The sequence below is a fragment of the Talpa occidentalis genome, unplaced genomic scaffold (genome assembly GCF_014898055.3).
Source record: "Talpa occidentalis isolate TD23 unplaced genomic scaffold, MPIMG_talOcc4v2.1 talOcc4.8, whole genome shotgun sequence".
Lineage (NCBI taxonomy): Eukaryota > Metazoa > Chordata > Mammalia > Eulipotyphla > Talpidae > Talpa > Talpa occidentalis.
Window position 1 is genome coordinate 114,086,699 of NW_023605194.1, and position 9,649 is coordinate 114,096,347.

The window sequence follows — 9,649 nt, forward strand, 5'->3', positions numbered from 1 at the left end:
GCTGTACAGTTGGACACCCCGGTTTGAAAATGAACCTGTTTTTTCCCCTCAACATATATACACTCCTGATTTTCCTTTTCCAGTGTGACCTTCAAGTGCCTTAATTTATTGGGTAGAGACCTGCTTGCTAAGTCCTCATGACCTCTCGTTGAAGCCTGTTGAGGCCAAGCTGAAAGCTGGAGAGGAAAATGACTAAGACCAGCACCCTCCTGAGCCGCGCTGCTGGGTAGTGGGTGGGGTTGTGAGTGCCTGACTCCAGCGTGGGATGCGACACTTGCCCTCTCTCGCTGCTGCCCCTGCAGCCCTGGCCCCAGGCGCGTCGTATGTCTGGGAAGCGATGCTGTGTGGCCCTGGGTCTTAGGGCGGAACTGTCTTATTTCAAAGAATGTCGGAACGAACATTCCTCTAGCAGTTCCTCTTCCAAATTTGCATTTGCTGGATAATATAACATAAAGGGTAGGATATTAAAGTGGAAAACTGCTTTGGAGAAATAAAACGTTTCAAATGGATGCATGCTTATCAGAATAGAAACGACCGACATTACACTACCGTGTACAGCAACGCTTGCAAACACGACCACGTGGCGCCTTTTTATTCTGGAAGCAAAGCATCGAGATACACACACACACACACACAAACACACACGTAGCTATGGCCAGTACACAATCCACAAAAATCTTCCAAAATGTTTTAAGTAGTCTGGGATTATTTTAATCCTCTCTTTGGAGGAAATTTGTTACCTAACAGTTCTCCCTGTAGGTATTTTTACTACTGCTGTAAATCTGTCGCGAAACTATTGATACTTACATTTCAAAACTGGGTTCTTCTCTTGACATTATCAATGCTCAGTGAATGAACCAGCAATCTGCTTTTCAGGGGTCAAGACCAGTGTTGAAAATAAACAGGCATTGTTTGGGCTGGTCGCTTTGAACACAGGCATCGTGTCCAAATCTCCAGCTCTTTGTAGGGGGCTTGCAGCAAAGAGAACAGGTTTTCAGCAGAGCCTCTCGACATTTCGAGAACTTTTTGAGTGTAATAAGCATTAGCTGTGATGGGGGCACTGCCGAGGACCTGAGATACAAGTCTTCCCGGTGCCAGTGGGTGAACAAACACACGACTGTGTTTTACTGATGCCAAGTCTTGGTACCTGTGGTTTTACAACAAAAGCACGGCAGAGCAAGGCAAGGCGATGGCCTCTAGAGCTGTGCTGTGGGCCAGCGCAATTCGTCTTCCTTTTCTGACACATTTTTGACTCTCCACCCCGTCCCAGTGCTTGGCCGGGCTCACCCTGGGGTGGGATGGCGGGTCGTGATCCACTGGCAGAGACAGTTTGACGTTTTTGACTCCGAATTCATGTCATGATGAATCTTCTTTTTATTTTAGGTAGCTCTATGTTTACTTTAAAAAAGGGGTGGATGAGCTTTGGGTTAAAATTTGAATTAGTAATTTCTTTTTTCAGTAGCAAGGGGTAGAGCAACCTGCGTGCTGGTGTGCTGGTATTAACATTATTAACATGTATGTGAATGTACTTAAAAGCCTTTTATTTTCTTTGGCAAGAATCAGTAATTTTGCAACAATGGAACCACTTTAGCCCAGAGCAAGGGCTTCCAGGCTGCTCTGGGGGGCTGTGCCTCAGGCATCTCTTTGATCTGTCTTTGAAGTGCCATTCACAGACCACTTACACCTCTTAACTTGCCTCTGGAATCCATTGTCATCCTCTCATACCATTCCCCAAACTGGGGCTTTTGGGGAGCAGGGGGTTGACTTGGTGATCTAAAAGACACGTGCAGAGAGACCCAGCAGAGAAAGACAGAGGCTGGATCTCCTTAACGGTCTTCCGTCTGTGCTGGGGTTTCTTCATTCCAGCATTTGATGTTGAATTTTGGTTTATGCTAACCTTATACAATGTCTCCTATGGATTAATTCCTAAAAATCAAGAGTCCTTCTCTGCACCTACGTCCCAACCAGATTAGAGTACCAAGATAGAGGACTGTGAAAGTACAAATGGTGCAAAGGGACTTGCAGTTATGGATTGTGCTGTGTTCTGTGGGGTCCTCTGGCGCTGATGCCTGTACCAGCATGTGACATGTGAAGTAAAATAGATTTTTCTACAGCTTAATGATTTCCCTCTGGGGAGAGTTCTGGTACAGCAATCACACTGCCAGATGGTGTTTATGGGCTATTTGTGTAAGTGGTGAGATACTATGAAATAAGCGTGCTTTCATCTGATGGAAATGATTGACGTGTGTATTTTTATATGGAATAAATTTTGGTGCAATATGATGTCACTCAATTTTGCATTGAATTTAATTTCAATTGTCCTTACATATTTGTACACTTATCATGCTTCCATTTGCTTCGACCTTTGTATGTCTATTTTTGTGCATATTTTTACTTGAAAGTATTTTAAATGGAAATTTAAATAAACATTTGCTAGTTTACATAATCAAAGTTATGTGTTTGGTTTTTTGTTTATTTTTTTTTAGCAGCATAGATTCCTTGGTTGTCATGACTGAATTGATCTATTGTTGATTGTATGAATTTGTTGGAAGGAAATCTAAATCTCACCTTCAGTTTCCTGCCCTGAAAATTTAGAGTGGCGGCAGGCGCAGCCAACACTGAGTACACTCTTCTCCCTTCCTGGCCCACAGCCACACATCTGTCTGAAATATCCAGTGACTTCTGGCTTTCATTTTCACCTGTCCTAGTTGAGTCTTTGTAATTCTTATCTCTTAACAAGTCTTATGTTTTGTCTAGCTCTAATCCTACCTACACCCATTTCCCCAGAAAGTTCTTCCTGAAACACAAATATAACAAAAATGTCAATGTCTTCTTGTTTATTTATGAATAAAATCAAAACTCCTCTTTGTAGCATATTGGGCTTTTCTTTATCTGCCACCTGCCTCATCTGTCTGCAAATCACCATTTCCTCGTTCTTTGCCGCCATATTTAATGCAGTTTGACAAAGAAAAGATGCCATTTTCTCACTTGACATGCTGCAGATGCTTCAGGAATTCTATTTTGCTGCCCTGTTTTCATCTTTTACTCCCCACATAGGAAACTTCTACCCAGTCCGTTCTTCCAGAAACCATCTCTAAGCTGGTTCAGGGCCTCACTCAACGCCCTCGCCCTCCGGGCACACCCTTCTGTAGAATTCATCACACACCATTGCAATTGATTTACTCGAGTCTTTTCTCTGTCTGGATTTGCAGGGCTTTTTGTTTTGTTTTATTGACTAAAGCATAGAGGGAACTAAGTGTTTATTAAATTCATAAATTCAATAAATGAACGAGAGAATGACTTTTATGCATTAGATTTCATAATAAACTTTCTTAGAAGCAGTTTTTATTACCTCTAAATTTAAACAATCTGTTAGATTCTATGGAAAGAGTATTTCCTTGAAACCTCTTATCTCCAGAATGTAAGAGAAGTGGGAGTTCTAGTCTCCTCCCCTTCCCCCCCCACCCCGGCCTGCCCCTTCTCCCTGTGGATCTCTGTCCCCACCTCCCCCATCTTCGGTTCTTGTAGGCCGTTGGGTCTTGATGGTCAAGGGAATGAGCAGTCAAACTTCCTGTGAAGAGCCAGGAGGGTCTTACATTCTTGTTAAGGTGACTTTTTTTTATATTAATAACTCAGAAAAAATGGTTGGGCATATCAAGTGGAGGGAAAACTAAATTTTGATGATCCAACTTCTCCTTGAAATAGTTTAAGTAGCATTTTTTTTTCCATTGAGTTGTTTTGGGAGAACAGTAAAAAAGGAAACCAATTACTTTGGCACATACTACATTTAAAACACCGTGATTAATATTCCTAGAAGTTCCTCATCTTGTAGCTGAAATCTGCACCTTTGACTACCTTCCCCATTTAGAGTTTACTCAGTATAGTCATCTCCAAACAAAGGCAACTTCACTTTCTTCTCATTTAGATGTCTTGTATTTCTCTGTCTCCCCTGATTGCTCTGGCTGGGGCTTCCAGTATTGTGTTAAATAGGAGTGATGGGTAAGGACACCTTTGTCTTGCTCCTGATCTTAGAGGAAAAGCTTTCAACCTTGCACTGTGAAGTTTCATGATAGCTGTGGGTTTGTTGTCTATTGTTTTTATTATGTTGGGATATGGTTCTCTACACCCAATTTATTGAGTTTCTGTTATTTATCTAGCATATTCTACTTTGTCAGATGCCTTTTCTGCATCTATTGAGATCATAGGTTTTAGCCTTCATTCTCCTTATGTAGTGTGTTGCACTGATTGATTTGCACATAATGCCAGCTTGGGACACCTATCACTTGCTCATTGTGTCTTATTCTTTTAATGGGCTGTTGACTTCAGTGCTAATATTTCACTGAGAATTTTGGAATCCATTTTCATCAGACTGTGTTCCTGGCCAGATGGTGTCCCAGGCTGGACTCTGTGGTCAGGCTGAGCGGCAGACAGAGCTCAGTGGTTGGACAGTGGGCTGTGCTCTGTTGGGTGAGGTCTGAGTGGGATTCCTGTACCTGGCCATTGGGTGGGCTGCCAACTATGCCCCATGATTGGGGTGGGGGATGGGTTGCAGGCTGCATTCTCTGCCTGGACAAGCACGGGCTATGCTCAGCAATTGGGCAGGGCCCTCAGCTCTGCTGATGACTGCCTGGGGTGACTGAGCTCCTTTGCAAACAGGCTGGAGGTAGCTCTGCAGTTGGCTAGGGCTGCTGGCTTGGCTCTCTGACAGGCAGAACAGGAGACTAGACTTGTTAGCTGCCCAGATTGTTGACTTGCTGGTCCGCAGTTAGATGGCAGTGGAATTGCTTCTCTGACAAGGCAGCTCTAGGAGGTGCTGTAGACATCACAGTTACTTCCAGCATTTGAGTGGAGTTGCTGACTTGCTTTGCCTCTGGCCTGGTCATCGAATGGGCTCAGTCCATGCAATAGCCCACCACTGGCCATGGACTCAAACTGGACCGAACTGCCAACCAAACATCATGGACAAGCATGGCCAATAGCTAGGCCTGCAGAAGGGCAGCGTGTGAGTCTGGGCCTCATGTTCAGGCTCCAGTGCAAATAGGAACCTGCTACCCACACCTGCCAGCCATATGCTGTGGGCCCTGCTTCCCGTCTCTGTCTCTGGTGCATCTCCTGGGAAGCACCAGGAATGCTGGGAAATCTGGGTGTCTACCTTCATTGCTCCTTTTCCTACTGGAGAAGTTGTAGGTGGGGGGTCAGGGGGGACCCTTTGGTAAAGTGGGCATGGCATGCATCAGTCTTAGGGATGGGACCACATGTGAAACATTTCCTCTAATCCTTCTGATGTGGATTTTTGTGGCTTTTGTGGGTCAAGGGGTCTTGCAGCCTCACCCCAGGTTCTGAGATCTCCACAAAGCCATCTGTCTATGGGGAGTTGCTAGTTGCTCTTTCCATGAGGGCCTGAAGTGGGAACCTCCTATTTCACTTTGAGAATATTTTTCACATCTAGGTTTCCCTTACCTGAATCTCCATTACCAGATGTTTCTCTATGCGCTTATAGTGATATATTGATTTCCTTAAGAGAATAATTTGATATCATCCAGGTGTGCCTAATGATAAGAAAAGGTTAATGTAGAAAGTCTATGATTATTAGTAAAACACTTTCTCAAATTAAAGCTCTGAGATTTCAGAGAGAGAATATTGAATCAAAGGACTGAAAGGGCAGAAGAAATTGAACAATGGTTCAATTTTGTAATAGATGTTATTTATCATTTTTATTAAACTTTGTATCAGCCATGTGCTTTGCATTGACTAGCCAACTCCTCACCACTTTTTATGAATAAGACAGATGACTTCCTTCCAATTTTGGATTAAGAAGATGAGTCTAAAGTAGCGAAAATGGCTTGCCCAGAGCAACAGAGAAAGTCAAAGAGGTCAGAGTAGAAATTCTGATATAAAATCACACTTCAATTTCAGACTATTGAATCAAACCATCTCTTAGGTGAAGACAGTTACTTCCTTTTATTTATAAGTCACTAAATGTTTGTCTCGTGTCTCCTGTATCATTAGCAGTACATTTTATGCTATGGAAAATGTACCATGATTCTTCAACCCCAAGAACTCACAATAATTCATCCTGGGTAAAGAAAAATCTATAAGAAACCACGGGAACACATAATTTTATACAGTGTGAGGTTCGTTATGAATCTGTGCTGGAGTGAAAATGGGCTGAGAATGAGGGATGTTGGGCTTTGCGCTAGTCCTCCAACACTTGGAGGAGGTGGTCAGGAGGGTAGAAGCTAGACTTGGAAGATGTGTGTGTGGCTCACAACCGAGCAAAGGCATCTATTCAAAGTATACTCTGCTTTTGCTTCACAGAAGAGTAGAATCAAGGATAGTAAATGCAGAAAGGACAAGTGTATTGTGTCCACTCATGGCAGAACCTTTTCTTTTTTTTTTTTAAAGCTTTATTTATTTATTTATTTATTATTTATTTATTTATACAAGAACTGGGGTACAGGCCAGATGCACGGGAGGGTGAGAGGATTCACCAGAGACACAGCGGGGAGCAGAACAGGCAGACTGATGAAATACACTGCTGAGGGGAGCAGTGGGCGAGACAGGAGAGGTCTGCCACGCCATGTGGGACCCTCGCTGGTGGCCAGGATCAACCCGGTGCTGCAGAGGCTGCGGACAGCTTCACAGTGCTACGCTCAACCACCTGTGCCACCAGGGGAGGCCCCATGGCAAAACCTTTTCACTCACTAAAAGAGATTGATCTGAAGAAGGAAGCCATTAAAGGCACTTCTGAAGGGAATAATAGGGTTGAAGTGAAAACTGTCAGTTCAACAAATGGGTTTTTGAGAAATCTGGCATCAGCATAATCTCGTTGATGAGCTTTCACAAAATGGAGGCATGAAGAAGTTGAGATTGGGGTTGGAGATAAAGAAGCAGATGAATGAGAAAATCTGGAGAAAACAAGAGTCTCTGTGCCATCTTTATTATGGAGGATGCAGAGGAGGAGACAATGGTGACCCCAAGCCTCAATGAAGTAATGACTAGATTTGGTGCCAAACTTCTGATTTCCTTCCGTGAGGTAATTGGAGTGTGTTTCCTTTTCTGCAGGGCTGGAGTTGAGGTAGTGAGAATCCATCTTCTCATTAGATGACGGGCAAGAGCTCAGAGGAGAGGAGATTCACACGTGTCAGGCGAGAGGGGTGTGTGTCAGAGTTTTTGGGAGGCTTGTACTTATCACTCTGTTCCCCACAAGCATTATGAGTTAATCAAGACATAAGTCAACATCCTGTGGCAGATGGAAGAATGAAAATTTCACCTTTACTCTTGTCGCAGTTCACTTGGAGAATGGAATTCATAGCTGCAGTGAAGCAGCTTCTGCTATTGGATCTAGGGTTAGAAGGATAAAACCACCCATCATGGCAACTGTGGGCCACATTCGGTCTCTCCCCAAGGGTCTCTGACCCTGTAAAACTCATACCAGAGACAACACAGCAGAACACACAGATGCCATCCGAGAGAGGGGTGGCTCCCAAGAGAGAAAAGATACGTATTTCTGTTTTTTTCTTCTAATTCTCAAAAATAAGAGTCAAGCTCTACTCTCCTAGAATGACGCTAGGAGTCTGGCTCCTTTTACGTGGAGGTGATTATCAGGTAAGGGAGGAGCCGGCTCTTCCTGCCACCCATTGCATTCAGGAGCGCCCTGCAGAGACTTGTACTGGGTGTTTGGGTTCAGAGAACAGGTCTTCTGCACTGTCTCCACAATCTAATGCAGACATGGTGCCTAGAAAATATTGGTTACTGGGCCTTCCCTGGTGGCACAGGCAGTTGAACGCAGTGCTGTGAAGCTGTCCGCAGCCTCTGCAGCACTAGTTCAATCCCTGCTCGCTGGCGAGGATCCCACATGGCGCAGCGGACCTCTCCTGTCTCGCCCGCTGCTCCCCTCAGCAGTGTATTTCGTCAGTCTGCCTGTTCTTCTCTCCGCTCTGTCTCTGGTGAATCCTCTCACCCTCCCGCGCATCTGGCCTATACCACAGTTCTTGTATGAATAAATAAATAAATCTTAAAAAAAAAAATTGGTTACTCACCAGATACTCAACAAGTGATTAAAAGAGTAAGTGAAATTGGCAGCTGATGATGATGTGACTTGATGGCGTTCGCCATGTTGTGATATAACATGTTGTGCCGTCTGTCAATTATGCCTCAAGTTTTTAAGAAAGCACAGACTTACCGTCTTATGGTCTGAGGGCTGGAAATCTGAAATGGGTTTCACAGGCAGGTGTCAGAGCTGCGTCCTCTGGCCAATTGGTGGTGGGGGGGGCGTCTGTGTTTGCTTTGCCTTTCCCAGCCTTCCCATGTCCCTCATCATCACTGCCCCTGTCTCCCTTCCCTTCCCCGTTTCTTTTATGGGGTCTGCTCTGACCGTGCCCCGTCCTCCTGATGGCCATCACACTGGGTTGAGCTCACCCGTGTGGTGCAGGGTCCACCCTCACCTCAGAATTCGTGCCCTAGCACCTCCACGGAGTCCCCCTTGCCATGGAGGGAATGCATTTTCAGGTCTAGGGGATCGTCAGACGTCGGCATCGCTGCTGGGCCGTTACTCTGTCAACCACAGGGACAAATTGAAAACAGTATTTGGGAGGCCCTGGGCATTTATGAAGGTGGTGAGGGAAGAGTGAAAAAGAAAGTTAAAAAAAACAAGCACCCAGGTATTTAATTCAGCTGACTTTAAGAAAAGAAATGTTATCCACTGCAGTGAAGCGTGGAGGAGAGAATCACTGGGGTGTGAGGATCCTCAGCCAGGTGTGAGGAAGAGCCAGTCGGGTGTGAGGTGGGGAGCACGAGCTCCAGGCCCTGGGGATCCGGAGCGGCTGGACACGTGCCCCAGGTGTGTGCTCTCTGCTCCTGCCGCCTGGTGGGGACTGTAGCTGGCGTGGACGTGGGGTTCTCGGCTTGAGGGAGCAGGTGGAAGCCGGGTTGCGTCAAAACCAACTGGGAGGGCCGGAGCGAGAAGAACAGCAGGAGGCTGGCGGTAGAGGCTGAGGAAGCAGAAGAGGAGCGCTGGCCAGGAAAGGGCTCCGGAGAAGAGCCTGGGGAGGCCAGAGGAGGGAGCGGTGGGTTTTGCACTGAGCTCTCCAAAGCCCCCAAAGCAGAGGAGTGAATAGAGGGGCACAGGCCTCCCCCACTCAGCGATTGCACTTTCACTTGCTGTTGGTTCATTTTTCTCCGATAGAGCAACTGTCCTGTCACTTGTCATCTGGTCACCTTTTCCATATGGTTTTACTTACGTGAAGGTTCTGAGATAAAATTGCATTTACAATCAGAAAATCTTAGGTAGAAAGTTAGGCAGAGTCAGACACGCATGTAACGGGTCCCGGGGCTGGAGCTCCAAGGGTGGAGCCAGACAGCTGGGCCTCTGCTGACTTCCCCCCACCTGTATGGGAACAGCGCCCCTGGCTCTGTGTTCCCCGAGAATTCGTGGGGAACCCTGTCCTGGCACATTTCTTTTTTTCTGATATTTAAAAAAAAAATTTATTTATTTATGTATATAAGAAATGGGGTACAGGCCAGAGGTGGGGGGTGAGAGGATTCACCGGAGACAGAGTGGGGAGCAGAACAGGCGGATCCAGTGAAATCCACTACTGAGGGGAGCAGCAGGGAGACAGGAGAGGTCTGCTGTGCCCTGTGGGTCACC